At 36.0% G+C, this 8367-nt stretch overlaps 1 long non-coding RNA gene across 1 annotated transcript; it reads right to left on the bottom strand.

Annotated features, from left to right (window-relative positions):
- Positions 1–686: 686 nt before the first annotated feature.
- Positions 687–2779, bottom strand: LOC127874260 (uncharacterized). The gene is made up of 3 exons (XR_008046749.1): positions 2514–2779; positions 1962–2095; positions 687–1396 (listed from the first exon to the last, which is right to left on the bottom strand). It is a non-coding gene; the product is annotated as an uncharacterized LOC127874260 (long non-coding RNA).
- Between the last annotated feature and the right edge of the window lie 5588 nt (positions 2780–8367).

Raw genomic sequence — 8367 nt, 5'->3', positions numbered from 1 at the left:
AAAATGGTTTCCGGATGGTAACTCAAGAATGCTAACAGCTACGATTATGAAACTTCATAGGTACATTGATCATGTCTGGCAGATGACCCCTTTTGATTTTCAGGTCACTAGGTCAAAGGTCAAGTTCACAGTGACAAAAAACGTATTCACACAATGACTGCCATTACAACTTACAGCCCATATGGGGGGCATGCATGTTTTACTAACAGCCCTTGTTTTAATGTGGCTTTGAGAATGTTCATAACAGAGAACACCTTTTAGAGCGAAAGTCAGTGGGTAAAATATCACTTGAAAAAATGTTAATGGGGAAAAGTACCTTGAGTATATGATCTTTTCTGGAGCTCAGATAACAGTTCAATATACAAGGTACCTTTTCCAGTTTTGGTAAATTGACTAAATAAAAAAAAATAAGTTTAAGATTTGCAAACTTTTGTTGTAGTTATGATATTTGTGAGGAAACAGTAATACTGAACATTTACCATGCTCTAAAATATCCATTATATGCATCTTTTGACGATTTAAAAACTTGAAACTTTTAAAGCGTTGCAACTAACTGCTGCAACACTCGACGGTTGAATAATTTGTAGAGTTCTGTTCTTGTCGTTATATTTTGTGACACGATGAGGATTGCTTATATAACGTGTAAAATACATCACTCATTGTATCAACACTGATGGACAAGTGGTCTTAGTGTGAGGCTTTTACTTCAGTGGTCAGTGGGAGTTACTTTTTATCTTTCTTTAATTGTATTCTTTTTTTACTGGAGCTTTTTAGATCCAGTGTTAACATGTATCAATATAAAAGCGTTTAATGAAAAACTTAAATATCTGCCAAAATTTAGGAAAAGTTCCCTTTTAAAATAAATATTAAATCAAGCACTTGGTAATATCTTACACATAACTTTTTTATTGGCCCTCAGAACATTGGCATTTTTTTATTTCACAAACCTATAACCTTGAAGTAAATATTAGACAAATTATGCATACACAATTATAAAACATGCAAACATCAGCTGTTGTAACTTTTGTGTCTAGACGACCAGGAATACCAATCCTTCCAAATCAGCTATGACACAACTTTACGCCATTTGGCTGAGTAGTGTAGCTCTGCCTATTTAGAGAAGACTCAAGCCATCTATCACTTTATAACATTTATAACTATAATTTTTTAACATTTTTTATGAAACAGTTTGATCAGCTGCTGCCTCTTATCACATGCTGCTCGATGTACTGGTGTGTTGTTCATAACTTCCGGTTGCATCACGTTTCCAACCAATTACTCTATCAGTGGAATGTTTTAATCCAGACACAGGTTATGCAGGGGCATGTACACAGTTGATATTTCACAGCACTTATTGGACTTGTAAGGCCAACATTCACCAGTGGCATGAAGATATCTAAACAAATATCAAAATTATTTCTTTAACATAGACATTTGTCTAAGAGACTAAATTGTCCTGATACCATTGACATTAATTTAATTTCAATATTTATTATATATAATACATAGCCTAAAAAACACTTTATTTGTGCCTGTATTCACTTTTAATGCACAATATCATTTAAATGCACTAGTAAACAATATTTCATACATAGAGTCTGAGGATAAGCAAAGTGAATTTTTAAGATTTAAAATAAAATGAATAAAACATCAGTTTATTTAAACGGACATTTTTTAATGAAATATCATATTCACACATGCAAACAACCCTCAGTTATAATAAAAGTTAATTTACATATAAATTCTAAAATTTGATAATTAAAGTTGTACGTTGTCAAGCTTTAAAAGTTACGTTTGATTTAAGACACTGTGAGGCACAAAAAAGAGATTGGCACTAATACTTCATTAAAATACTGTGTGGTAAGTTGATCTCACACTATTAAGACTTCCATTTCACAACCTTTATAATATGTTACCAATCTCGTGATTTCAACACTCCAAATGCCCTTTCTACTACCCACCCTCTACATAGATGGTCATTGTAGGCCTGTTCCGCGGCATGGGGGGGATGAGGTTAAGGGGTCATCAGGTTAGTCCTTAACGGATACCCACTATCTCCCAGCAGATGACCCTCATCATTGGTGCTCAGATATTGCTGTAAATAGAAATATTTTATTAGGCAGTTGCTTTGTCTTTGATAAAACAGCAGTCCACAGTTAATATTGTTAGATTAAGGTAGGAAAGCATCTCAATAAGTTTCACAAAACTAGCCTAAGTATCATCAAATCACTATATTTGAGTTACCTAGATGAAATAATGTAACTTAAGACAATATTAAAAGATAATACTGATAGCTGCATTGGCTAACACATAAAAGAACAAAAGCTTGATCACACAGTGCTAATGGTGCTTATTGTGGTAGTTAATGATTTTTGCGCATGTACGTAACTAATTATTATTAGATGTCAAAGATGATAAGCATTACGCTTATTTCAACCTTTTATGGTATTTATCTGCTTTTATACCAAATTTAATGATAAGGTAATGAATCATAATACTGTATTTACATTTACCTCATGCTGGCGTCAGCAACAGCCTGCATGTTAATGGCATGGAATCCTCGGTAAACATCTCCCTTGGCAATATGCAATATGCCAAAATCTATAAAATAAAAGTTATTCATTCACATGAGAGTGCTCATCATTTCATGTTCACATTACCAACACAAAAGGGAGGAATGCAGAAAAGGAGTAAAATAAAAAAGCCCCATCAATATGCACGAAATGAATTTTTTAGATGGGGGGTGCATATTTATAGCACTGCAGGTTTGAATTTGTCAAATAAATAAATTGTAATCAAATGAAAACAATATAGAAATAATTAAGGTAATTGTTCTGCAATTATTAAAGACATAAGGTACAATCTACTTTACTCACGCTCGATTGGTTGTACACAGCTTGGGTACTACTTACATGTACCCCTGGTACCATTAAGCATACTTGCATGTACCTCGGGTAAGGTTAATATACTTAAACGTACCCGGTCCTTATTAGACTGTACCCGAGTTGTATTCCTGCCCAAAATCCGATGTGGGACAGTGCACTAGAGATAAATGTAAAGCGATATTGTTCATCTAAATAAAACTTACCTTTTGAAAAAAATGAATCAACATACTTTTTGAGTATAAATTTCGATGATATAAAGACTATTTGAGAAAAAAATTGACATTAATGTGAACATAATTAAAAAAAAATTAAGCCTACAACAACCCATTTAGCATTAAATTTCCGGCTATGTTAAAGTATATTAACTGTAACAGGGTTAGTTCTACATGTAACTTGATGATGTAAGTATACTTAAAGAGTACCCGGGGTACAGGTAAGTAGTATCCGAACTGACAATGACCAATCAAACAACATTGTAATCAAATGAGAACAATATAGAAACAATTATGGTGATTTTTCTACAATTATTAAATACATAAAGTACCATCAGCATCTACTTAACTCACCAATACAATAAACTTGTTTAAAAAATAGCAAACACAAACAGTATCATGATGTCATATTTATTTTCATGATCATGCTGTTATAATCAACAATTTCGAGGTAAAGTATTGTTCAATCACAACATTTAGAAGAAGAACAACTACAAGTTCAACATTAGCGGGTGGGGTAAATCAGTCTGCATCGATAATAGTTCTGGCTACCATAACTTTAAATGTCGCTTTTAATGATTTTGACTGGCGCGACTTTATAGTTATGGACCAACCCCATTAGGAAAGTCAACCAGAAATTCCCGAAAAGTTGACAGTTAACAAAGACCGGTCCAAAATTGCTTTTAAATGCAGTTGTTGGCCCAAATCAACCACTTGATTGGAAAGATTGACATTTTTCACATTTAACTGATATATTCTTTCACAAAATACTATCTTAAACATTAAAAATGTATCTATTCTGCTCTTACATATCGAGAAAAACAGCGATGTGACAGACTTTCTTGAAATGCGAATCTCCCGAGATTTCACGGTCATATGACGTTATTTCTATTTTTAGTAACAAACCATGTGCTCAAGTGTTTTCAAATTCAGAATGACTTTTCCCGTTATTTTAATTATTCTGGCTTATTTTGTAAACAAATTGTAGTGTCAATACAAAGTCAAAGTAAATATTATATAAAACTACATGATTCACAATGAAATCAGTCTTATAATCCACCAGACGTAAGTTGTTAATCACAAATAATAGATTTCAGAAAACGAAAGTAATGTTTACAATTTCAGCATAAAATGTCAAGGTCGATCCGAAAGTATCCAAATGAAAACTCGTCACCTGACAAAGCGACAATGGCGTCAAAATTGTGAATTTAAGAATGATGAGAGTTATTTTCATCTATTGTAAGATGCATTTGAAACATCTGAAGCTTAAAATATTCCTCGATGCAGTAATTTATATTCATTCACCAATATATGTAGAAATGTATCCAAGAAAATGAGCTTTCTTTGATTTATAGCGTGACATAAATATGTTACGACTCTGGTTGACTTTCGATACGGGGTTAGCTTCAGCGTACAGGTCTGTCAATACTATATAAACTGTACGCTGAAGTTTCTTTAGCTACATCGATAAGTACACGTCGACACAAAATAGAATGAGTTTAATATAAAGTCATTTGTAAAGAAACACAACAATAAAATTAATGATTAAACTAATACCGGTAATCATCGAATGCTTTTATTAAGAAAAGATACAACAATGACTTATTCTTCAACCATTTTGCAAAATCCGAGTTGTCAAATGCTAAGTAAACAAAGGGCAACTACTCTAAACTTTTTGGGTTAAATTCTACTTATTTGCTGTTTGAAGATAAATACAATTTTATAATTATACTTGTTTAAATCAATGATTTCTTCGCCTTATTTACATACCTAAGCGACGGAATGAAAGGGATGAGCTCGCCGGTAAGTTGGTGCTATGTCTTCCCCGATCAAAACCAACAATCGCTCTATTCCGCCCTTACTTAGACGATATATCGTAGCAATGTTCTCATCTCTTAGGTTTTCGAGAACAATTGTCTCCCTAAAAAGCCTTGGCGTTGGTAATTTTTCGTCTCCTGTCATCGTGGATGACAAAAACGACCGCCATTACGTTAATTTACGGGTGCCCTTACCCAGTCGTATATTTATGTATGAAATGTATGTAATTTTAATTTACGATTTGCTTGAAGAAACGCGATTTCATTGAAACATCGTAATTTATGTAAATCGTAATTTACAACTAGTCGTAAATCGTTGATGAAACGGCTCCCAGATCCCGGAAAACCACGAGTTTAGAAAAACCCACTAATCACCCCGGTACAAACAACGCTGGTCCATGAAATCAACCAATGATAGCTTACTTTAAATAATAACGGTTGATACGGTGTGTGATTTTGAAAGGATTATAAATGGGTCATGTTTATTTGCGTAAATTTGTTAATTTGTCATACTTTAAAAGCAACTTTTTGGAAAAACCGACTAATCTGCTTTTAGTCGGTTTTTCCAAAAAGTTGCTTTTAAAGTATTGTTGTGCCGGTGCCCGGTCTACAAAATGCGCACATACCTCGTGATTGGGAACCAGCGACAAATCGGTATAGTGCATGCTGGATAGCACGAGTTTGTACGGTCTCTTGTGCACGGGACGTTGATGTGAGTAGATGTGTTTATGTGCCTATGTCCCAATGTGAGTATTGTGTGAGGAATTGTGAGCCTGTATATTTTATATGGTATTGTATTGTATATATGTGTCTGTAACTGTGAGCCTGTAACTGTGAACCTGTGCGTGTAACCCTGAGTACGATAGTAGTTCCAGAGGGTTAAGCCTGTGCATGTTAGCCAGTGTCTAGCTGTGAGCCTGTGTGTATTGTATTATATTGTATTTTATGTGTGTTCAACACGTATTTACCTGGAAGGCCATTCCCAGAAGATATAAGTGAGTCTGTGACTGTGTATGTGAGTCTGTGAGTTGCCTGTGATTGTGTCAATGACACGCATTTCCCTGGAGGTGTATTCCCAGAAGTATGTGTATGTAAGCCGGTGACTGTGTGTTTAAGTACGTATTTGCCTGGAGGTGTATTCCCAGAAGTACATGTATAAGTTCCATTCTGTGACGTGCAACCGACGAGACGAGCCGTAGCCGACGAGTGTCCACCCGCCGAGTCGACGAGTATAGCCGACGAGTATAGCCGACGAGTTCCCTCGAAGACGACGAGGACGATTGGTGCCATCCTGACGAGCATTCCAGTTGATGCCCATGTGAGTAGTTTAGTATCTTGTCGTTGCTAGTAATTGCTGTAGTTGTTGACGAACCCCACAAAGAGCTATCCGTAAAAACACTACAATGGCGCCCAACGTGGGACTCAGTGAAAATTGTGTTTAACGGTTAGGCTATTTGAGCATTTCTATAACTTTTTTGCAAGTAAATCGGCATCGTGAAATTTAGTTCGGACCGTCGCATCGAATTTAATTTAAAGTTCTGTGTTCGTTTTAAAACGTTATTTTTGCTATAAAGTTGCACGCAGTGTTCGTCTATTTTTAGACGTGTGTAACAAACAGACGGCCTCGTAGTTTTTTTCCATTGTTGGCATTCGCCGGCCATGTTATCAGTTGGTGAAATATTTCTTAAAAAACGTGATTGTCCAATGCTGTTTGTTACAGTTTAATTGCTTGTGTAATCAACGGATGGCCACGTGTTTTTTATTGGCAATTTTCCCGTGATTAGTTGGCGCGTATTCTGTGCGCAGCAGTTCATGAAAAACGTGTTTGGTTGACTGCTGTATATAGCAGTGTAAATTGCTGATGTATCGGTAACTGAAGTCCGAGGAAATAGAAGTTTACGGGCACGAATTTTGTCCTTGGCAATTCTATTTATAGCAGTGTTATTGCGAATGTAAACTGGGTCCCGGGAAATTGGTGCTTAACGTCAAGTTAAAGCGACGTGTTTCTTACTTTCAGTTTTTATTGGTTATTGATAGCAACAACAGTGATAGCGATTTTGTTAATTGGTTATTGTTGGGCAATTAAATTTTAATTGTCTACCAGTAGATACAAACGTTTTTATTTCAGAATTTCTCGGCCCATTTATTTTAGGTTGTTTATTAATTTAACTTTTTCATATTTACTTGTAAAGTTCTAAATTAACAATGGATATGGGAAGTGGATATACCCCACCATTTTTACCGGTAGCCCCCAGAAAAATTCGAGTGAACTACGACACTCCCACTAGATTATGCAATATTCTGGGGGTGGGCAGACAACTGGCACAGGCATTTGTTTTGATACGGGAAAATACGGGAAATTTGTTACCAGATACTTTAGAGGCAATTATAGGACGGCCGCTGACCTTTGGTGACATGACCGAGTTGGATTTTAGTACTAACCCCGCATTATTTAGAGAAGCCCTGGGGTATGGGGATGGGGCGGAACATGTTGGGGAGGGTGGAATGGGGCGGTCAATCGCAAATACACTTCAACACCGTTATTTCGAACACCGATAATCCGAAGTCACCGTTATTTCGAAGTATTATTCGGGTCCCAATTTTGGTTCTTCTTTGTTTTATGTAAAATATCATTGTTAATCCGAACTTCGTTAAATCGAAGAAATCGTTATTTCGAAGTAATTCAGTCGGTCCCAACACACCTTATTCGCACCTTATTATCAATCTTTAATCCGAAGTAAAAACTGCAAAATACTGAGCGTATTTTCACACCTTGTCGTGGCGCGTTAAAAGCCGATAATTACACCTTTGTCGTCTGTGCGAAAGCTGGTGTTCAGAGAGGCATTGCGTATTAGTTAAAAAAAGTTAATTCATTTCCGAAAAGGTATTCATACGTTTGTATGTCTGATAATTTATGCTATTCGTTATATTTTATATGTTCTGTAATTATACAAAAATAAAAACAAGAAAAAGAATATTTTTATTCCTCCGTTTGTTACAAGTGAAAATCTATTGCTATATGACTAGTTTACGCTTTTAAGTAAGCGTGTAACCGAACCATGCGACTTCCACTTTTACAAAATCAAAGAAGTCTTCTGTCAAATGTTTATTTCGAATTATCGTTAATTCGAAGTTTTTTTAACGACTTCGAAATAACGGTGTTGAAGTGTAGGCCCATTGACCCACACGAAAGGTGGATAGATATGTCTGTGCTTGAGAAGGAGTCGGTAAATCAGGATCGCGAGAGGGCCCAACTCGAAGCCCAAATGTCGGCTCTTGAGGCGGACGTAGCTCAATGGGACGATTTTCTTCCCCAGATTGCAAAGCCTTTGCTCCCAAAGCGTCTGTTGTTACAGCCGGACAATATGATGACAAGCATACCGAAACCGTTTAATGACGCATCAAGCGTCCCCGCCCCGCCCCCTTTGTTAGGTTTGCCTCAGAGTAGGGACA

Source organism: Dreissena polymorpha, chromosome 3, assembly GCF_020536995.1.
Source record: "Dreissena polymorpha isolate Duluth1 chromosome 3, UMN_Dpol_1.0, whole genome shotgun sequence".
Lineage (NCBI taxonomy): Eukaryota > Metazoa > Mollusca > Bivalvia > Myida > Dreissenidae > Dreissena > Dreissena polymorpha.
Note: the sequence above shows the minus strand (reverse complement) of the source record. Positions and strands in the feature narration are given on the sequence as shown.